The sequence below is a fragment of the Podarcis raffonei genome, chromosome 5 (genome assembly GCF_027172205.1).
Source record: "Podarcis raffonei isolate rPodRaf1 chromosome 5, rPodRaf1.pri, whole genome shotgun sequence".
Taxonomy (NCBI): Eukaryota; Metazoa; Chordata; class Lepidosauria; order Squamata; family Lacertidae; genus Podarcis; species Podarcis raffonei.
In genome coordinates this window covers 58,579,092-58,603,062 of record NC_070606.1, presented here as the reverse complement: position 1 = coordinate 58,603,062, position 23,971 = coordinate 58,579,092, and the positions used below count along the sequence as shown (strand labels likewise).

The window sequence follows — 23,971 nt, the reverse complement described above, 5'->3', positions numbered from 1 at the left end:
GCCCATGTAAAAATATGAAGTTGCCATACAATATACAGTAGTATATGATAAAACATGAAACACCGGGGGGGGGATAGCTTTTTTTATTAAAAAAATCATTAAAATGACTGGCTAATCGAAACAATTTAAATAGCTGAATAGGTTAATAGTGAGGATATCTGCTGGAAGAGTGCCCCACAACATGGAGCCAGCAACTTGACTTCTTGTTCGTTTGTTTAATTTGTATACCACCCCTCATCCATAGATCTCAGGGTGGTTCAAAACAAAAAGATACAATATAAAAAAACAAAATACGCAATAAAAAAGATTTTAAAAACCCCACAAGCCAATAAACACCCTCTCTGCTCCCAGCTCCCATTACGAAATTTTATTTCATAAAATTTGTGCTTGGTTTTTTTAAAAAACCCACTGAAAGTAGCAGTTGAGGCCTCTGTAACACAGTGGACAAAGAACTGTGCTTCACCAGATAATCTCCAGATGATCTGGATGATGTATGCTGGAAGTAGCTGAAGAACTATTCTTTCAAACCACTCAGCCACAGAATGAGATTTCCCATCCGTCCTACAAATCCTGCACTCATTCTCCTGACACTAGTTTGGATTAGATAGTAACGCTCCATGCCAACTGTCCACATAGTTTCTGCTAGGCTACACTATATACACATGCCCGTGACAGAACTCAACACTCTTCTCTGAGTGTCTTGCTTCAGGACTGGCTTTATTTCATTCATTTCTTGTGCGTTCTGCTTTTTCCCTTTGGAACTCCTAGAATATGTAGGAGGCAGCCTCCTATCCAGCCATTGACTGCAGCCAGACCTGCTTAGCTTCAGCAAGATGACTGCATGATGCGCTTTCAGCCTGTGCCATGAGGCTTTGAGAATTATCAACTCGGGCAGCACTCTGGAGCGCCATACGAGCCTGAGAGCAAAGAATGGCAGCAGCTCATTGTGGCAGCCGTCTCATCCAAACCACTGCACTCAGCACCCTCTGTGGCAGTGGGACAGCTGCGGAAGATGGAGTCTAGACTGCCCAACTCCGTTCACCTGGATGGCTCGGTTACAAATGGCAATTGAGCAGAAGCCATGATGCTCCACCACAGTCAAAGAGGGAAGGAGATGTTGCGAACATCTCATTTTACAAAAAAAATGCACTATGCTCACAGCTTCTCCTTTGCCAGTGACATCTGGCTGCCTCTCCAGGCTAAGCTCCTCTCCCATACAGCTGGAAATTCTAACATTTGCAGGAATGACAGAACACGGAATCAGTCGCATGTCGTGGATGCAGAAAGACCTGCTGTTGGACTTGGAGAAGCAGAGAGGAAAGAAACATGCCTTTGATGTGAACAATACAAGCTCTTAATTGTGATTCCTTTGAAACAGCAAAAAGGGCCGCATTCCACACTGTCCATGACAGGACATAAAACACCATCCCTGATTTCTTTCTCTTTTATTTCTTGTGCAAAGTGTTTGAGAACCTGATCTGAGGCTTTGGTTTCATGACTTCCCTCAGCAAACGTGACTTTTCACAGGGAAAGTGGCAAAATCCCACTTCCCCTTTGTTTCTGTGGGAATTGGCTCATGCTCGCAGCCTCTCTCACGCCTTATGCCTGTTATCGGATCCGACACGAATGCCTGCAGCTCGACCATTTGATCCCTTCCTATATGGCTAATTTCTCCACCCCTGCCTCCCTCTGCTTGGTCAAATTCACAGGTTGTGACTGTTTTATTAAAACTTTGAATGTTAGACCACGGTGGAAGTATAGTTAGAAGTCATCAGTCTGAGTCAAAATAAAATTGAGGAGGGTTCAGAATACAGAACCCATTAAAAAAGTGGAAGTCAAGAGGAAAAGAACAGAAGTCAGACATGCTGTTATTTGAGGGGTGGGGAACATATGAACAAGAGATACATGAAAGCAACTCTCAGATCTATTAAATGAAATTTTCAGGCTTTCCCTGTGAACCTTGACATTTTGTTTATAATGCTCTCAGAATCATCACACCAAAGCTCAGAATAGGATATATCAACCAGGTCCCAAAACATGGTATTAATTATGGCCTCACCCACACTTAAATTTTCTTTGCTTTTTCCAGACAGTCCACAATTTAAAGCTCTTTGTTCAAGCACCCTTTTTTCCCCTTCAGAGCTTTCCCTGAGAAAACTCACTCTTTAAAGCTCAATCGGAGCAAACATCATTCAAAGGAATACCCGAATTGACTCAAATTGATATTTGTACTTATTCAGCAACAACTAAAAACCCAGGGTCAGATGATTAGGATATTAACCCAGCTTTGCTTCTATAGTTTACCTGAAAGGTCTTATATTTGGTTCCTTTGGATTGGCAGGACTCCCCAGGCCTAACCACCCACCACAGATGTTTATCCAGTCTGCTTTCATTCAGATCAGCTGATGTCCTCCTTTTCAAGATAACTCACTGCGAACCTTATGTTGGATTATGGAAAATGCAGCTGAGACTAAATATACCTTTGAAAGCAAGGGAGGAATGGGGAGGAACTCGGTGATGGCAACAATCAAGTGTAAAGGCACAGCTGCTTTTATTCATGAGTGTTAATAAGTTGAGAAAACAGGCAGAGGTGGAAGGCAAGCTATGAGATCACAGGAGTGTGACTATGCTGAGACATCTCAAGAGCTCTTGATAGGAATTAGGAGGATGCTGACTCCCAGCAGTCCTGTATCCTGAGGTGGTTTGGAGGATACATCTTCTTGCCCTACCTCTTCAATCAAAAGCTGAGGATCCTTTCTCCTCCTGGTTTTCTGATGGAGTGTTGCTCTAAAATTAGGAGACAAAATGCAGCTGTCAGAACAAAGAGCTCAAGCGGTGATGGATGGGCACCAAGATGACTCTGGCTGCTCGTTATCCCCTGCCCTGCCTTGGCGCTCGACAAGGGGATGATGCAGTGGATTGCTACGAGCCACGCAGGCGGATACCAGGGAGAGAGACAACAGGAGCAACACACACTGGTCGAAAACGTTTGCTTTACAATCTAAACAGAGGAATTCACTTTTAAATTGTCCAAGTCCTAAGGGGCACAGGGGATCAGGCAGTGTTTGCATGGGTGTCATTCTGCAAAAGAGGTAACTCAGAAAGGTTCCAAAGCATTCGGCAAAACCCCTTAGATCTTTATGCAGAGCAGACACTAATGTTCTGCTCCAAACTTCTTTGCACAGGTCTGTTTTAGAAACGGCACATCGTTCCAGTGGGTGAGCTAAGATTAACCTGTGTCCTGGCACCTTCGTGGTTGCTGGATGGATAGAATTGCAATACAAAATTTCTGCTTTGACTAGCAAAGCAGACAGCCTAGTACTTTTCTACATACACTTGATGTCATACACACATAATAACTATGTGTGATGTTTATTTTAGCTTACTTTGAGCCTTGGAGATGTGCTGTGGCTGGATTTGGTTAAAATAAAGATGGGCATTTTTGTGTCTTAGGTCCAGTATGGTGCAAATGGTTGCAGAATGTAGACTCTCGCTGTTGTAAGGATAGCACAAAGCTCTAGATTGCAACAACTTTATTCTAGATAACAAACAGGAGCTTTCATGTTTTTTAGTTCTGGCCTCCAAAAAATGTGCTATTCTTTTTCCCCAGTGCACCAACGGAGAGTTCTTTTGGTATCTAAGCATGAACAGTATTTTCCCCACCCCACCACAAGGCAAGATCTTCCCTCAGACAGAAGTGTTATGTTGTGCAGTCCTCATTGCTGTTCAACCCAATAAACATTCATACTATATGCATCAAAACAGGTGCCTTTGCTTGCAGTTAGTCATTTCTCAAGGTTGCCTTCTAGCATATGAGTTCACATTTTGATAAAGATTTGAGTAGAATAATCTCCAACTGTGTATGTCATATACCTACAGCATGAATGGTTGCTTCTTTCTTCAAGTACAGTACTGACAGGCTAAATTCTCAAGACAAATGGACAGGTGCAAAAGGGGGCAAGGGAGAAACTGTGATTCAGGTGTTACAGTTCTGATAAACTGGTCGATGCCCCCTTCCTAGATGGTCCAAGAAATAATAATAATAATAACAATAACAACAACAACACAACTTTTAGGAATATAAATTCCCCTCTTGTTTTTTGATGTCTCTTTTTTTTAAAAAAAAATTATTAGAGTTTATAAAGAAAAATACAAAGATTATTGTCAAATATATTTTTGGGGTCCAAACTAAAACATTAATCCAGAGGCAAAAAGGAGAAAGAAAGAAAGAAAGAAAGAAAGAAAGAGGAAGAGATAAAGAAAAAGAAAAAGGAATAGAAAAGGAATTAAAAGGGAGAAAGTGAAAAGAGAGACAGATAAGAGAAAAGAGAGTGAGAAAAAGTTAAGAAGCTAAGGAACTTCCTATTCTTCATCTATCCACTATATACAGTGGCACCTCAGGTTACATACGCTTCAGGTTACACACGCTTCAGGTTACAGACTCCGCTAACCCAGAAATAGTGCTTCAAGTTAAGAACTTTGCTTCAGGATGAGAACAGAAATCGTGCTCCGGCGGCACAGCAGCAGCAGGAGGCCCCATTAGCTAAAGTGGTGCTTCAGGTTAAGAACAGTTTCAGGTTAAATATGGACCTCCGGAACGAATTAAGTACTTAACCCGAGGTACCACTGTATAAACATTATTCACTTCATCCACTTCAGTATTACACCTACTAAAGCCATTGTTTTTTGATGTCTCATATTGAAAGGAACTTGAAAATCAGGAGAATCTAGAAGATATTGGGAAAATATTTTCTTAAAATGGGTTGTGTCTTGAAAGTGGCATTGCTACCTCTGTTCTCTGTGACTGCAGAAGCATAGAATCAGAAGCCGTGTGTATTTCAGATATTTCTAGGAAATCATTAGCAATTATTTGGTTCCTTGAGCCCATCTGCAAGAAGCAATGTCTTCAAAGAAGAAATGGGTGCCATAGGGAGCAAGAGTAGGCCCATATTTGCGATCTGCCCGCTTTTCAAATAAGAGGAGCAATGCCCCTATGCCCTGGTGTGACAACTGAAGGGCATTCTGTGCCCTATTACTCTGCACTCTGCAATAAGGCTGGGCTACCTTGCTGGCAGTGTCCCAACCTAGCCTGCCTTGCTGATTATTACTGAGTGGCAGCACAGCAGGAGATCTGTGCAGCAGGAAAGTTTGTCTCTTGAGCTATCAAACATCTCATGTGTGGAAGTCCTGGCATCCTGGACACCTTCCAGATTGGGAAATTACCTTCTGCCTCCCTGACTACCCCCTGCAGTTTAAATGGGAAACAGTCTTCTCCCTTCTGCCTCTTCCAATTGCTCCAGAGGGTTTTTGTGAACTGTAAAACAGCTGCCATCAGAGGTGGGAAAGGCAATGAGTTGCTGGGGCCATAGGATTGACTTAGTGAAGACTTAGATGACTGTCACCTGTTGACTTGTCAACACCATTCCCCATAACGCCTTGGCACAGGATGCCTTCCAGGGCTAATATTGACCTGGTCTGGCAAATGCATTCAGATCTGCTGAGATCAGGGTGTACAGACCAATGTTCAGTCATATTAGATGTGCAGAGTAAATGGGTTGTTTTCTGTCCTCTGTTTCATTATAACAGTTTCAGCTTTAAAGCAAAATTGCCTCCTCAGTAGAGCAGAAAAAATATGGCAAATATCATATTCATGTTGGATAAGAACATTTACTGAGGGAGCAGGATGGTAGATTTTAATGTCCTACTCAATGTGATGTCAACAAAATCACTGCTGAATATTACCAGTGCAGACTTAGTGCATGTTTACACAGAAGTAAGTCGCACTATACGGTCCACAATGTTCACTGGCGCTTACGCCCTAGTAAATGGGCTTAGGATTTCAGCCTCACTGTTGACCACTGTATACCCAGGATCTTGAAAACTGGAGAAGATGCAGTGAAGAGCTACAAGCATGAATTAGTGGGTGGAGGACAAGCATGACCAAGAGATGCTAAAGAATATTGACCTGTTTATCACTAAAAATATGATGAGATTGTTGAAGTGTCTTCCCAATAGATATTTGCTTGAGTTTTCTGCTGTGTTCCCTGATAGATAAGAGGGTGGAAATTAAATGGTGGCTCATACCCAACCATTGCACACGTAGAATGACTTCCTGGAGTGCAATGGAACTTCTGGGTTTTCCCTGAACCTTCCAGAGAAGATATGGGGGAACCACAGGGCTTGGGGAAAGAGACATTATGTTGGACTTTTGGAAGTTGTTCTGTGTGTGCAACCCAATGTGTGGGAATAAAAATTAAAATAAAACCATATCTTTTATGCATATCTCTGAGTGATTGGGCACTCAGGTGATATTTCCAGTTGAATTCTTAAACAATTTGCATAACCCGCAGAGTGACTTTGTCAAGAATGTTCCTTACTTGAGTGTTAACAAAATCTAGTTTTAATGGTCTGGTTTTGTTATAACTGGGGGAAAGTTAATTTCATTAGTGCTATGTTGACTCTGGGGTCACGCTACAATCTCTCAGAGATTCATTTTGATGTTCAAATGAGGTGCTATGCTACTTTGCAGGCATGGGTAAGGAACTGCAGAGACTGGGCTGCTGTAGTATCATTGGTGGCAATGCACATGGGAATGTTTACTCAGAGGTATGACCCACAGTATTCAGTGATGCTCACGCCCAAGTAAATGCATGTAGGATTTCAGTTTAAGAGGAGGATCAACAATTCTTCAGTGTCTACGCAGAAAGGGGTAAAAGAAGAGTTCTTTCATCATCCAGTGAGTAAATGAGTTCCAATCAATGGGGCCCTCAATTTAAACCACATGAACTTGTTGGAATATACAATCTAGGTTCCTTCATCTTTTTTTGTAAACCAGAAAAAGTATCTGTATTGGAGTACATTATTGGGAGTTATTGGTTTGTTGTCTGTGTTTTAGCTATTTATTTGTGCCTTGGTCTTGTGTTTTTATCTTGTGAACCATCCAGAGTTCTTTTGATGAAGGGCAGTATATAAATCTAATAAAATAAAACAAAACAAATAACATTAAGAAAAGGGACTGTAAAGCATTTAAAACATTATACACTTTCCACTGCCAGTAGTTTAGTGATGGTCAGAAATTTGCAGTCTCTGGCCCTCTTTGATGCACTTATCCTCACTGATTTTGAGCCCAGTTATATTATAAAAAGCCAGAATGACTAATGTTAAGCTACTGGAAAATTTTGTAATGGAACTTAAACCTTCTGCCAACATTTTCCAACATCCAAATGACAGATTTGAGCTGAATGTTGCAAGAGAGGAGAGGAACAGAAGAAACCTACTGTTGATACTATAGGGGTCAGGCAAACAGCCTTGAGTCTTTGGGTGCTTCCAGAACATCATTATTTTAAGGTGGGATTCAGTTACAACCTTGGCAAATTCAGGTTGTGTAATGATAGTTGATCAGGAGGTCTGGCACAACAAACCTGCTTCCCCAAAAGATCAGACTTTCTGCAATAAGGAACATGATGGGGAACTGCATTTGATTGTGTGGGGTGGCACTTGCTTTCTCCAGTCCCCTGGATTTACAGATGGGGCCATACCACTACCTGAGCTATGATGATGCCTCTGGGACTCCCCTGCATTTTTCATCTGAAGCACAAGGTGTGTCAGACAACCCAGGTGAGTCTTTACTGTCTTCGTTGGGATTATGAATACTGATATATTGATTGACTCGCCGGGGGGGGGGGATGGACAATGCATGAGACTCTGTTGCACCAGAGGGTATGAACCTAATTCAAATTATAAAAAATTTGGCCCACAAGGCCAATCCTGTTAAGGAAAGGTTCCCTACTCCTGTGTTAAAGGTTTTTAACAGATGCTGGATGGCATAGGAGCCAACTCCTAGGGGCCAAGGTCCCTTAGGCGCCACCCCCAATAAAATATTTGAGGAGGCCACGCCCTCAAATTGATTCTCAGTAGTGGCACCCGCCCTGTGGAACGCCCCTTCACCAGATGTCAAAGAGAAAAACAACTACCAGACTTTTAGAAGAGGTCTGAAGGCAGCCCTGTTTAGGGAAGCTTTTAATGTTTGACAGACTATTTTATTTTAATATTTTGTTGGAAGCCGCCCACAGTGGTTGGGGAAACCCAGCCAGATGGGTGGGGTATAAATAATAAATTATTGTTATATTATTATATTATTCAAATGAAATGGTGTGCATGTGCTGCATCTTGTGATTGATTATGTAGGGCAGGGCTTTCTTGTTGTCCCCCCTCCCCCAATATTCTATTCAATATTGACATGTTGGCAACCCTGCTGGATGGCCGTTCTTAGCAGCAGATACCTGACATTGGCCAGAGAGTTGGACCAGATACCTTTGAAAGTTGGAGCACCATGGGAGCGTAAGTAATCAAGGGGTCTACTAAACATGGCAGGTTTGATGTGGTAGGGTACCCTTTTCTTAGCAATAGAACAAAAGTTAGAAACTTCATTGGCCTCCAAACAAGGAAGGAGGGGATATGTGTACTTTTGAACACAAGGTTGCTATGGCTATCATGGCGTATGTACCTGGTCATACGCAACACCTCTCTACCTTCTTGAGTTTATTATCAGTTATTTGTTGAAAAACCAATAAAAATATTTCATGGGGAAAATAATTATAGGATATTCCCCCTCTCTCCCCCCAGCACATCTTTGCCCCTTTTGGGGGCACAAAGTTTGGGGATCACAAGCCAAGGCATCCAGCCCAGGAGGAACCTCTTTCATAGCCAATCATTGCTGAGATGGTGACTATGTAGGAATTGGGTTCTTTCCATGCTATCAAGAGCGAGCAAGCTACAACCAAAATGAATAAGCCTTTCCACTACATAGATAAATGTGCTCTTGTCTCCCCTGTGTTGGCAGAACAATGCAGCCACCAGCCTGACATTCCACTATGACACGTGAGCCAAAATGGAAAGGCAGACCATTGACTGGGAGTGATTTGTGGGTGATGTGTATTCTAAAACAAGAGAGAGCACATTGTCTGGTTTTATTGAAGTTATATTTGGGGTAGAGTAAGAAATAAAAAGGGGAACGCAGGTGGCGCTGTGGTCTAAACCACAGAGCCTAGGGTTTGCCGATCCGAAGGTCAGCAGTTTGAATCCCCACGATGGGGTGAGCTCCTGTTGTTTGGTCCCAGCTCCTGCCCACCTAGCAGTTCGAAAGCACATCAAGTGCAAGTAGATAAATAGGTACTGCTCTGGTGGGAAGGTAAACTGCTCTGGTTTGCCAGAAGCAGCTTAGTCATGCTGGCCACATGACCCAGAAGTCTGCGGACAAACGCCGGCTCCCTCAGCCAGTAAAGCGAGATGAGCACCGCAACCCCAGAGTTGTCCATGACTGGACCTAATGGTCAGGGGTACCTTTACCTTTAAGAAATAAAAAATAAAAATCAGGATTGGTTTATTATTATTATTATTATTATTATTATTATTATTATTATTACTACTATTACTACTACTACTATTAAAAACTTTTTTATGATCAACAAAAATGCAACCACAACTAACACTTTCTAAAACCAATAACAAAATACAACCAACACTTTAAAACTAAGCAAATTACAAACCTAGTAGTAGCAAGAATTTTTTAAAAAACAAACAAACCCTGCAGTAAAACTAGCAACAACCGATCTAGATGTTACACATGAAAAGCCTGGTGAGATAAAAGTTTCTTCGATTTCTAGCAAAAGACACAGGAAGATCAAGGGTGTTCTGGAATGGCATCACCAACACAGAGAAGCCCCTGTCACTTGTGCTCCCTCACCAAATCTCCTTGCACTTAGATCCAGGCTTCTGACATTGATCTTCATTTCTGGGCAGACCAGTGGGATAAGTGGTCCCCAATAATAGTGACTGGTGGTCAGTGGACCTGGCAGGGCTGCTAGTGAATCATGGGACCCTGGCCAATGAGATCACAGGGATGTGGACCATTGTCATTTTCTCCCCATCCTCCTCCCTTGCAAAGATGCTGTGGAAGCCTTAACAACTGCTTAGCACCTTAAGTGTCTTATTGTGGTTCAGAAGGGGTCCCTGCTGTCAAGTGGTGGCTGGAAGGGCAGAGGTCAGAGAGGCCAACAATAAGTGGAGGAAGAGCCAGCTAATTCTACATTTGTCTCCATCCTCCTCCCTGTTGAGTAGTACAAGGGCAATACTGACATGAAGCAGAAGGAAGCTGACAGCCTGTGGCACACTTTGGACTGGATGCAAGTAAGATGGCAGGAGGTGGCAGCTGGAGGCAGGTCGAGACTGGTGGGGCGATGGACCAGTCTCCACTGCATCCAGTCTGAAAGTAACCAAAGCATGAATAACTGAAGCCAAGTCCACTTTCTCCAGGTAAGCCAAAGCTTGTAAAAGGCACTCCTCCTAGCAACTGTGGCCATCTGAGCATCTGGAGAAAGTGATGGATCATTGAATACTCTGGAGCTTAAATACCACCTACCTGAAGAGCAGTGCAACCTCATCCAGGTTGAACCACCTCACCTAGATCAGCAGTGTTCTTGACTCACAGTTCCTCTGTTTTGTCTGGATTTATCTGCAGTTTTGTAAGCTGCAGTTTCGTAAGCTCCATATTCCACTCCTGAACTGACCTCAGATTGCTTGCCTTGAAAACAGAGAAAACTTCATTTTGCTTCTTCCTCCTCAAAAATTGTACTTCCTCTGCATACTGTCAGGTTATACTCTATCTTCTCTCAACGAATCATCACAGACAGATGAGGATCAGTGCAGATGTCAAACGCAGCTCTGGCACAGCCTCTGTGTTTGGATTTGCTCCCTTCTCCCTGTTCTTCTTCCCTCTCTGCCTCTGCTGCAGGATGACACTCATCCATCATCAGCATTTTAAATACAAGCACATCACTGAGTATCTCATCCCCCTTCCCCCCCTGCTCATTGCAGGGCTTGGCCTCACTCAACCGCCTCCTCACTTTCCACTGCCTGCTGAAGTTGTGTAATCCTCTATTTGGTTTAGTTCCACATGGCTTCCTTGTGCATGGATGAAAGAATCCAATGGGAGACGAGTGAATTACACTAAATAATAACAGGCGGTTTGCTCTGATAATTTTCATAATGGCACAGGCATACACACAGACTCACATGCATTTATTCATAAATACGCATCCATCTGAACAGTTACAAGCACTAGATGTAAAACTGGAGCAGACCCATAGAAAACAGTAAACCATTGTGTTTTTTACCAGCAGGCGGCGGATCTTAAGAAATTGATCACTATAAATACGTATGTATTCAGATTATCAGATCACTATTTTCCAAAGGTAGCCCATTCCATTCCTTGTCTTGTTCATCTTCACAGCAATCCTGTTTAAAAGGACACAATTTGCCAAGGGAAAAATGAGTCATATGACACCACACATTTAAAGCTTTGGATTCTCCCCCAATAATCCAGGGAGCTGTAGTTTGTTAAGGGTGTTGGGAATTTTAGCTCTGTAAGGGGTAACCTACAATTCCCAGGATTCTTTGGGGGGACATGTATGGTGGGGATGTGGCATTAAATGTATGGTGGGGGTGTGGCATTAGCAACAGCAGCTTGCCCATGGTCAGCCTATGAACTCATGGCTGAAGTGGGACCAGTCTAGCACCTCAGCCACCGGATTGCTCTAGTCTAGTGGATTCTGGTCTGCATATCAGAACATGAGCACTTACGCTAGTTGTCATTATGAAGGGTCATAGCTTGGTGGCAGAGCACATACATTGCAAACAAAATGCCCCAGGTTCAATCCTCAGCATCTCTAGGTGGGGATAGGAAAGATTTCAGTCTGAGACCCTGGAGACTATTTCCAGTCAGTGCAAATGAAGACTAGATGGACCAGTAATCTGGCTCAGCATCAGGCAGATTCCTATGTTCCTGTGACCTGAACCCATTGGAATGGACTCTCAGGTTCTAATCTCAGTCAAACTAGGGGTAAACAAAGAGGAAAAACCAACTGAAACTGTTTGGTTTACACTAGGAGCAATCTTTGGCTGTGGTTCCACCATATATTTAGTGGCTGTTGATGTTTTTGGGTGATGCCATGGCCTCTTGCTAGTGCAACAAAAGTTTATGATGATGACAACTGGGAATAATCAGACTAAGAGAACCTGAGACGCAAACTTTAATCTGCTACAAACTATGCTAGGTCTAGACCCATTGATCTAAAAGGGACCTGACACTCAGATTCTGTTCTCCAACACACCATGCCTCGTTTTAGAGTGACCTCCCTTTTGAAAGCTCTGGTCCTGGATCTCAGATTCCAAATCCTCATTACACCAGGTGTAAATCCAAAATAACTCTATTGACTCCTTTGGAATCACTCTGGATTTATGAGGGGTGAAACCGAGCTTGCTATCTGTCCTGACTGATTTACGGGTGTAACTGATCTCTGAAATCCTGGCCCAGTATCTTTCCTAGCTGCATATGGAGAACGGCAGACGAAGAGAGGGTTGTTTCGGAAAGTTGGAGCAGAATGCCAGGGACAAGTCATGTCATTGCCTCACTATCCATTTACCAAGGGAGCAGCATTTTGTTGAGCTCCATCGATATTTCATCTCGTCAAATAACTGTGGCTCCATGTCAAAGGAGTTCTTCAGAAAATAAATGGCGGGGGCTGAGGGAAAGAAAGGGAAATGGACATCTCTTATCCAGGAAACTCTTCCCCATAACCTTTCTAGCCTCGCTACCCATATCACTTGTTGGAGGGAAACTCTCTCTTCCTTGAAATAGCTCGATACTTGTTAAAAGAAAGAAAAGAACCCTTGCTGTGGTGGTGGTGGGGACACACTAGATTTTATCATCAAAGCAAAATGAGCTGGAGCACAGCCTCTGTTGCACACATGACTCCTAACTTCTGATATGTCATGCATGGCTGCTCAGATTTAAACAGAGCGGCTTATTTTAGCTGCAGTTTATCTTCTCTGCGTGCCCTGTTCAAGAGAAAAGGGAGGGAGAGGGTTATTTAAAGGGAAGCCCCTGAAGTGGCAGACCTGAACACTACTAATTATAGAAAGCAGAAGGTGCATTGAAGCTAAAGGAGGGAAACTGTTTTTCTCAGCTAGTGGTCGGGATTGGCATTCTGCGTAGGCAGTGCCTCATTTAAGCTACATGAGGCCTAATGGAAAAGGAGAGGATTGGCCATGTTGGGATAGAAGTCAGGCCTATGGAGAATCATCCTTAACCGCTGGCAGGATGGCAGATCCATGGAGGGCCTGAGGCCTTGCGCTGAGGAGAGCCAGTCAGTTATGTAAATTGAAGCTAATGAAATCCAACCCAGGTGGCATCATTAATTAGAGTAAATCAGCCTGTGTTGCCCTGGTGCCAAAAGAGGGAAGAGATAGTGGGGAGAGTGGGCGGGGGGTGGGCATGGGACAGGAGGACTGAAGAGAAAAGCTTCAAGGAAGCCTGTGTGCCAGCATGCCGTGAGCCTACGGGTATCCATTCAAAATTTAATAGACGTGGTGGTTGTTTCAGGGAATTCTATGGAGCTGCTTTCCGGAAATAAAGGGTGCCCATTACATTTTATGAAACACTGATGTTCTGAAATATAGGACATCTCTTAAAACAAGGGACATCAGGCAACTCAACAGGGGTTGGATTGGGGAGATGCCAGCATTAGGTTCATCCAAGGCCTGGATAGGAGTGGAGGGGGCAGAATGAAGGGCTTTGAAAGGCCAAAGGGAAGGGAAGTAGAGCACTCAGCTTGGCCAAGACTGTTCAGCAGCTCTGCTGAAGCCTTGGTAGGTGAGAATGAAGGGGCAGTGGAGGGCATGGGCAAGTCTCCGTTTGCCTCTGAAGCTCACTGGACGGCCTGGGCAAGATGTTATCATTCACCGACAGGTCGCTTTGAGACTTAAAAGCAAACATAAATCAGAAATGCCTGGGTTTTTTTAGGGGAGAAAGATAAATCGATGAAATGGTTGCACAGTCATAGATCTGGAAAGAAGCTATTTTAATTTCAGCAGACATGTGAGTTTTGTGTCATTTTGGAAAATAAGTTTTTATTTTATGGTTTAGTATTCTTTTTATTTTGAATGACATATGGGGGGGAAACATTATTTTTTCAGAGTTTAGGGCCTCTAACGTTCTTAATCTAGCCCAGTTGATTAAGCATTGACACACAGCTGATGCAAAAGGAACCCTCAGCACAGATACTATGCAGTGGCTGTGCATCAGTGATGAGCCACTATGAAAGAAGCTGATGGACATGCACCTATAGAGCTATAGTTCTTCAAGAGGTTTCTCCATCCTGTTTTTGCTCTTCATAGTTTCTTCCCCAAAATTAAGGCTGTCATACATTCGGATTTTCCAAGACTTTACCGGGATTTCAAAGGCAGGTTTGTTGTTTTTTTTAAAAAACACACACTAAAAAAAACACAACTCAGCTATTTCAGTGGTTTCCTAAACCCTATCGAAATGAGAATCCATGAGCTATAGGCTTCACCTGCTAATGTCCATAATAGCCACTGGAGGCTCTGGTGGTAAATGCCAAACTGAAGATAGATTCTAGTTTCTCCAAGACAGATGGAGAAAATGGTGGTGGCCGCATCTACAGAGGTGGGTGAAGGAGACCAGGCTCTTTTTCTCCTGGTATGCTACAGAGCTGGTAGCCATTTGCTCCCTCCCTCCCGCCTGTGTTCCCAGTTCCCCACAGCTTTTACATATCTCCAGTCTTCCTTGTTTTACTCTCAGGACTATTATATGTCACTTACTTTGAAGAAATGTCCTTATTTCAGAACCCTCGAGCTCCACGGAGACTCATAAAGCAAATACCCCCTCTCACACAGAGCACCAAAAGTGTCTTATGTTTGGGGGATTTCTGCCTGCTAAATCTCGCTTGCTCTCCTCCCTCTCCGCCCACCCAATGCGGCTGGATAGGCTTGCATATGCTGACACTGGCCAAACAGATGGAGGGGGGAGCTAATGTGTGTGTACATCAGCTGCATCCAGCCCAGACGCTGATCTATAAACTAATCCCACCCTGATCTATAGCCTAATTCACCTAAAACACAATTACAATCTGGAGGAGAAAAATATTGATTTCAAAATTGCTTTGCAGCTGGTGGAATGGAATGGAGGGTGGGGGCACAGAATGGCAGGGGAAAGGGAACGACAGGCAAACAGCAAAGACCCAGGAGACTGCAAACGTTCTGGATGAAGAACAAATTTGTGAGGTAGAGCCATGGCTGTCTAGCCTAAGGAACAACGAGGAGAGTAAGATGGGTGTCGTTTCCTCAGGAATCAACAGCTGGAGGTCCCTGGGCCAAATCTGGTCATTGTGTGTGGAGGGAATGAGAGACTCATCATGAGAGCACCAGATGGATCAATGAACCCCTTTTCCAGCTATGGTCCAAGTTGGCCAAGGACAAATAGTTATAGCTTGGTGTGATGATGAGCTGGAAGCAACAATGTTTCCGAGTACCAGTTGCTGGAAACCACAGGAGGAGAGAGTGTTCTTGTGCTCATGTTCTTCTCCCCGGTTTCCCACAGGCATCTGGTTGTTCTCTGTGAGGAAAGGATGCTGGGCTGGAGGGGACATGATCCTGTTCCAACAGGATATTCTTAATTCTTACGAGAAGAACTGCTGTGAGTTGCGATCAAAAGGTAGAGTGGCATTTCATGCAGATGGAGGCTCAGCTGGTTGCTTTGGGAGGATGACTCTCGTACATTCTGGAGATCGGTCAGTTGGTAGAGCATGTGACTCTTATTCTCACGGTCGTGGGTTCAAGCCCCATGTTGGGTGAAAGTTTCCTGCACTGCAGGAGATTAGATGATCATCGTGGCCCCTTCCAACTCTACAATTCTATGATTCAGTGGGAGGCGGCGTTGCTAAATCTGGGATGCATCCATTGCAGCGCCAAATTCTACTCATTGCAAGCAGACCAAGTAGCCATTTTTACTCATTCTAATAATTTGCTAGGGGCCTTGGTAAAGGTCCATAGCTGTCAACTTTTCCCTTTCCTTGTGAGGAATCCAATTTGGAATAAGGGAATTTCCTTTTAAAAAAGGGAAACGTTGACAGCTATGTAAAGGTCATTACCTCACTATGTCCCCCTGATACACAGCCCCAGATCTGAATCATGTGCAAAGGAACATAACAAAGGTGCCAAGAGATACAACAAAGCCAACCCAGCCCCTGGTCTAGCTAACTGGACCAGTGGCCAAGGATGATGGGAATTGTATTCCCAAACATCTGGAGGACCAGAGTTTGCCTATGCCTGGTTTAAAACCATGCAACATTCATCTTCATGTAGTGCAACTTTGTGTACGTTTTTCTCTGAATGAAGTTCCAAATTGTTCGATTGAGCTTCCTCCCTAGTTCAGTACTGCAGCCTTAGACTCTTGTTCGTTCCTCTGTAAGGCTACATCAGCTATAACTTTACCTGGTATATATGGAGGGTGCTATGATGACGCATATATTTATAAATTCACAATTTCCCCATAGATTTTCTTCACGTTTGTGTGGCTCAATGGATCTCACCAAGACCAAAAAACAATAAAAAATGGGAGTGCATGTATATTAACATTTACAGTAAGGAGGCTTGCCTTAAATTGGAGGAGAAGTAGGCTTAGGTTTTAGTACTGCCAGAGTCTTCCACAGTTGTACCACCAGGGGCACAGGAGGTCCCCAAATGCAGCCAGTCTGGCTTACTACAGGTTGAAAGAAATGAAGTAAAGACCATCTAAAGAGTGCAGCACACACAAACACATACACTATTGCAGGACAGCTGCATGGAGCATAATATTCCCCACATGCTTCCAAATCTTCCTGACCCTGCTCCGTTGGGTAATCCATCTCGGTGTGCAATTTATAAGTGACTTACTCAAAGATTTCTAATATGTGGAATCTGAAACAAAAAAAATCTTGTGTTTTATGTATTGCTGCTAGATTCTGTCAACAAGGACATCATTATCATTAACAAATCAAATTATTTTGCAAGACTTGAAAGCTGCTCTGCTGTCAGCCAACTCCAGGCTGAGTCCTCTTTCCTGGCAGCAGCGTTTGAAAGGATGATATATGGCACGCAAAGGGAGGAAGGATATGTTTAATGGCAGATGGAAGTGTTCTATTGATTACACAGACAAGACATGAAATACTGACATAGGTGGCCTGTTATAGAATTTACTAAACATTTATGGAGAGCAGTGGAACACTCAGTAGCTCAACACTCAAAATGCTTTCTCTCTCCCCAGGAAGGCACTGAGGATGAAGACTTTCCTTCTTGTTCCAGACTGCTTGGCACAGTTCAGCTTCTGATTTGTCCAGCCTGGGTATTAGAGGGCTGCACTATAGCCAGGAATAAAATGCTGTTCCGATCCCCACCTCAAACGTTCTTGACCTGCACATTTCCTTTTAGGCTTCAGAAGTCTTTTCCAAGTTCCAAACACCAGATTTTTGTATTGCTTGCTCACTCTGGCATGCTAGCAGGTTTTAGTTTTATCATTTGTGTAATCATTTATGTAATATTTATTGTCAGTTCATAATGATATAATAAATATGGATCCCCAAGGATGTGCTCTACAAGGAGCTAGCTTCAGGCACAGGACTTCATGCCACCTCTGCAAAGGTGGCATGAAGGCTGGCAACATCAACCCCACTGTGTGGAAATCCCTTGCAGAAGATCACAGTACCTGGAGACAGTCAGGTCGCACATCCATAGCAGTGAGCAGAGGAGAAATGACTGCTGGGAGCAGAAATGGATTATGGAGAATGCAACAAGTTCCATTGCACTGGGCACAGAGGCTTGGGGGCACCACAGGGGTGCCAGAACTATGATGTAGAATGGAAGGCGAGAGGTGAGTGGCACCAAATTATGGCATCACACAGGGCGCTGCTGAAATTTGAGATCCCAAGGTCCACCACTGCTGGACGTAGCCACAGTACATCTGTATCAGCACAACCAGATGCCTTCATCTGCCCCAGCTGCATTAAAACATGTCTCTCCCATATCAGTCCCTACAGCTACAGCAGGTGCTGTAACTCTCCAGTGGTTTGACTTCACCCCCAAAGGCGCACTCCTCCATTTTCTTCCGAGACAGACGGATGCCAACAACTGAATAAATATGTTATACTAATTATCTGTGCAAGCATTTTATGAACTCTAGATAGAGTCTAGGTAGAATATGTTCACAATGTGCCTTAATGTGCATTGAGTTCCACAGGACAACCACAAATCACATCTGTTGACTCCTTGGTATCTTGCTGCTAAATTCATCACAGAAGTCCTAATTCTTGCATTATGGAAGCAAGTAAATAACATAACCAGGATAACTTGGTTCATTCTATTTGTGATCTGATGTAGCGTCATTTACTAAGTGAGACAGGCTCAGTAACCCACATATGGTGCCAGGTGAAGCTGCTGGTGGGTTTTATTTCTTATCATGCTTCTGGTTGTCTTAACCTTCTTATCATGCCCATCAGTGTGGTATCAGTTCATTTGGCACAGAGATTGAAATCTGGAGGAAAAAGTAGCACAAAGGTGGCAGCTGGTAAGACAACAGCATCAGATGCATATAATTTCTTTCAAAATTAGATTTATTGAAGTCCTGTCTAGTGGAAATCACTGTAGCATGGAACACTCAGCATATGGATTTGATCATTGACTTATGCCTGACTACATTTTTCATTAGGGGAAATATTGGCTGTGAATGTTTTGACCTCATAATCTCTGTATTTTAAACAATAACCAGTGGAAAACCAAACTAGAGCGGGGAGCTAGACATTTTGTCTCAAGTACTCTATTGTGCTTAGGAATGAGTACCTGTAAAAATAAAATAGACATTGCTTAAAAAGAGGAGTTCTTTCTCTGCCTTATCACTGACAAGCATAGAGAACAGGTGGCAATCCCATTTTCTTCAATGGCTAAATGTAGGACGCTCCTGCTTCCAAGTTGAAATACAAACACACACACACACACACACACACACACACACACACACATCTCAACTGCTTCATCAGAACAATTTTGCAAATGAGCTATAGGCCTCTGTGTGCATTGTGGAGGGACAGAATGGTATAAAGCATGGCTGGGGAGGCAGATTCCAAACCCCACCATCAAATGGCAAATAAAAGATCATTGGGACATGTTTTCAATGGCTGTGGAGATGAAACTACCGAAAGGCCACATAAAAAAAGGGCAGTCTGAGGTCTGCCATGTCTTACCCTCGGAGAGGGATTTAGGATGGTGAGGCCACCAGGGAACACAACCAAAGGATTTGAAGTCCAAGCATTGAACACACCAGGGGATTTGATTGATTTGATTGTGGGCGACTCATATTTAATCCTGACAAAGATCTGAGGGTCTTTCACTGAACTTGTAGTACCAGCTGAAGAAAAGACCAAGGTCAACATTTCTGGTTCAGGGCCCAAATGACCATGACTGAATACCACCATTTTTATAGCATCAGGAGGAAGTGAGATAAAGATCACGCACTTCGTTTTGCCACACCCAAACATGTAGCAGACAGTTTTATAGCAATGGCACTAGACTTAATAAAACTTGCTTTGTATCATTTTAGAACTTTCTTTGTGAGCATTCATTTTCTAGCGCTGGAAGGAATCCTCAACCTGCGTCTCACTTTTGGACAATTTTGATTTGATTTCCAGGTTTTGACATAGCCATTAGTTATTAAGAGAAATTATTTCTATTGTTGTTGTTGGATCATTTTTTAAAAATTAGCTCCAGGCAGCATCACAGAACAAAGAAACAGAATACCCGTGAACAGAGTTAATCACAAATGGCTAATTATTTCACCCCATCTCTCCCTCCCGAAATCATGAAATATTATCCCCATGAAAAAAGGAAAAGGTATCTTCACTCATTATCTCTTCATGGATTTTATGCACCTAATTCATCAAACTAGAAACACTTCCTGCTTGTCTCCTATCAGTTTTGGAATAAAGCTGGTGACCCCACGGATTCTAACTGCTGGAGGTGACGCTTCTAATTTATTTCTCCCAGGAAATGCCCCAAACTTATAGTCCTTCCAGCTGTGGACAGAACTTTGTGGAACATTCCCAAATTGAGGCGCATGTTAACATTGCCAGTTTGAATGATTTTCTGTGAGAACAAAGGCATTTTCTGTGAGAACAAAGGCATTTGACAAGGTGCCCCATGATATTCTTGTAAAGAAGCTGGTAAAATGCGGTCTTGACTATGCTACCACTCAGTGGATTTGTAACTGGCTGGCTGACCGAACCCAAAGGGTGCTCATCAATGGTTCCTCTTCATCCTGGAGAAGAGTGACTAGTGGGGTGCCACAGGGATCTGTCTTGGGCCCAGTCTTATTCAACATCTTTATCAACGACTTGGATGATGGACTCAAGGGCATCCTGATTAAATTTGCAGATGACACCAAACTGGGAGGGGTGGCTAACACCCCAGAGGACAGGATCACACTTCAAAACGACCTTGACAGATTGGAGAACTGGGCCAAAACAAACAAGATGAATTTTAACAGGGAGAAATGTAAAGTATTGCACTTGGGCAAAAAAAAATGAGAGGCACAAATACAAGATGGATGACACCTGGCTTGAGAGCACTACATGTGAAAAGGATCTAGGAGTCTTGGTTGACCACAAACTTGACATGAGCCAACAGTGTGACACGGCAGCTAAAAAAGCCAATGCAATTCTGGGCTGCATCAATAGGAGTATAGCATCTAGATCAAGGGAAGTAATAGTGCCACTGTATTCTGCTCTGGTCAGACCTCACCTGGAGTACTGTGTCCAGTTCTGGGCACCACAGTTCAAGAAGGACACTGACAAACTGGAACGTGTCCAGAGGAGGGCAACCAAAATGGTCAAAGGTCTGGAAATGATGCCTTATGAGGAACGGCTAAGGGAGCTGGGCATGTTTAGCCTGGAGAAGAGGAGGTTAAGGGGTGATATGATAGCCATGTTCAAATATATAAAAGGATGTCACATAGAGGAGGGAGAAAGGTTGTTTTCTGCTGCTCCAGAGAAGCGGACACGGAGCAATTGATCCAAACTGCAGGAAAGAAGATTCCACCTAAACATTAGGAAGAACTTCCTGACAGTAAGAGCTGTTTGACAGTGGAATTTGCTGCCAAGGAGTGTGGTGGAGTCTCCTTCTTTGGAGGTCTTTAAGCAGAGGCTTGACAACCATATGTCAGGAGTGCTCTGATGGTGTTTCCTGCTTGGCAGGGGGTTGGACTTGATGGCCCTTGTGGTCTCTTCCAACTCTATGATTCTATGATTCTATGATTTAGCTTTGAAAGGTGTTGCTGTGTCTTTAACAACTGCACGGCAGCACAATCTTTAAGCAGACGGGGATGCCACCTCTGCTACATTCTTCACCAGTTAAGAAACATTTCAAAAACAAAGAAACGTAGGACCCAGGAATGCACTGCAAGTTCATCATGTCCTTATTTCTGAATGGAATTGTTTCAACAATCATGAAATAGTCAGCAGAATTCTTCGTCTCCTCAAACTTTGGTGATTCTTGTCACAATATGTTAAGAAGACGCTGCTGGATCAGACCAAAGATTTGTCCTGTTCTCACAGTGGCCAACCAGATGTCTGTGGAGAGCTTGCAAGCAGGCCCACAATAGCACTCTTCCCTCCTGCAGTTTCCAGCCATTTATTTATTGCATTTATATTCCATCTTTGCATCCAAGGAGCTTAAGGTGGCATGTACATGGTTCTCCCCCTTCCTATTTGAAGCCCCACAACAACCCTGTGAGGTACGGTAGGTTATGCTGAGAGGTAGTGACTGGCCCAAGGTCACCCAGTGAGCTTCTTCGGCTAGTGGAGGTTTGAACCCTGGTCTCTCCCAGGTGCTATTCTGACACTCTGACCTCAGGGGCTCTCAAATTAATTTTCTGCAGGAATAGCCAATCAGCAAACACATAGGAAGCTGTTTTGTTATGAGTCAAACCAATGGTCTATGTTGTTCAGTATTTTCTTCTACACTTCAGGTCAAGCAATTTGTTTATTCACGCCAGTATTGTCTATTGCAACCGACAACAGCTCTCCAGGGCCTTAGTCCTTCCCATTACCTGGCTGCCACCACATTTCTTGAGATATCACCCTTTCTCTTAGATAACCAGTAGGTCATGGTGTTTTGCAGCATAATTTCTCGTTGGACTTCCTAAAACATCAGAAGCCCTCTCCAGAGCAACTCAGAGTAGGGCTTTTGGTGGGGCTGCCTCTGTTGTGTGGAACAACATTCCTGTCGAGATACAGAATTCCTGAAAGTGCCCACTATCTGTACTTTCTGGAAACAACTGAGGACATTTTTGTTTTGACAAGCATTACCAGCTGGTCTCTGCCTTGGATCCTTATTTTGCTTTATTTTCAAACTCCTTTTTAGTTTTTTTATACAGTTTTAAAATTACAATGGTACCTTGGGTTACAGACACTTCAGGTTACACACGCCTCAGGTTACAGACTCCGCTAACCCAGAAATAGTACCTCAGGTTAAGAACTTTGCTTCAGGATGAGAACAGAAATCGTGCTCCGGCGGTGCGGCAGCAGTGGGAGGCCCCATTAGCTAAAGTGGTACCTCAGGTTAAGAACAGTTTCAGGTTAAGAACGGACCTCCAGAACAAATTAAGTTCTTAACCTGAGGTACCACTGTATATGTGTGCATGTGGATAGAAAATGATAATAATGATAATGATAATAACAATAATTTTATTATTTCTACCCCATCCACTCTGGGTGGCTTCCAACACATATAAAAGCTTAAGATAGATAGAAAATAGATAGAATGTTTGTACATTGCCTTGAGACTTGTGTGAAAAGAGGTATGCTGTCTCTGTATATGGGGATGTGATTTAACAGTAAGGATTGACTGCCCAATCCTCTATGAATTGTCTAATTCTCATTTAAAAGATCCAACTAAGCTGGGAACCACCAACATTTCCTTTGCAAAAAAATTCTATACCACCAACATTAAGGGGGAGAAACTATCATGATGGTAAGCAGGATAAAACCAGCAATAAAATTACATCCGTCAAAGAAATACAAAATACATCACAAATTGCTACCATCCTTGTGGTAGCAAACTCCATGAATTCATTTTTTTAAAGTTAGTCGAATTGTTAGAAATTGTACATCACCTTGGACACTTTGTGGAAGCAACACAATTAATAACATTAATTTGTTAACTGAATGGGTGTTGTCTTCAGAAATATGGCTATCCAACACTCTGAAAGGAAGAGGGGTTAGGGTTACAAGGGGGAGTGCCAAGCTTTGTGTAAGCCAAAATCATGACATCACATCAAAATGATGCTTGGAGAATAAATGTTTTAAAAGGAAGCGCCAATATAGAAAGGTTTACTGCAGGAAATTTAGCAAGCCTGGCAAAGAGCTACAGCCCAGGAAACGAGCACTAGAATGTCAATACAGTGGCATTTTAACAGCTTTTATTAATGTTTGAAAGCAAACAGCAGGTGTGGAATGGGCCAGGAAAAGCAATTGTATCAACAGAATCATAGCTTGTCATCTGCATACCTATAACCCAACTGACCTTTGGGGTTTCTTTCTGCATTCAAGAGTCATGTTCTCATTTATTTGTTCCATTCTGCATTCAAAACATGGTCTTAAAAGGGGAGGGGAGAGAATCCAGTCGCATGAAAACTTGTGGGGCAGAGTCCTGCCGGATTTCAGAGCAAAGCCTTGTTATATATTGCTTCCAGCACAAGCCTTTTCCGTAAAAAAGCAAATGCAAAAGGGGACCATCTGGGGGAATGAAAACACATTTGAATCAATAGGATAAAGTTAACAGAATAAAAATAAAATAAAATAGAATGAACCAAATGGGATAAAAATTCCTGTGGATATATTAACGCTGAATACCAGATTTCAGGGCAGCTGTGGAATCATAACATTGGGCCAAAACCTCTTATGGTGTAACCCTGTACAGCTTTCATCAATGATGTGTTGCACCTGGTTGGATTTTGAAGAGTTTTTTAAGGAGATAGTTAAAAATTGGGATAATGTAAGCCTCCAAGTCCTTCCCAGGTCTTGACGGTGGG

General features: G+C 43.1%; 1 long non-coding RNA gene across 1 annotated transcript in view; it reads right to left on the bottom strand.

Annotated features, from left to right (window-relative positions):
• Window positions 1–2,529: 2,529 nt before the first annotated feature.
• The window catches only part of LOC128414313 (uncharacterized), a 66,871-nt gene continuing 45,429 nt past the window's right edge, over window positions 2,530–23,971 (bottom strand). Inside the window, exons 2-3 of the long non-coding RNA XR_008330640.1 lie at window positions 23,464–23,675; window positions 2,530–2,787 (exon numbers count right to left, since the gene is read on the bottom strand). This is a non-coding gene — a long non-coding RNA (uncharacterized LOC128414313). The remainder of the gene's footprint in view (window positions 2,788–23,463; window positions 23,676–23,971) is intronic.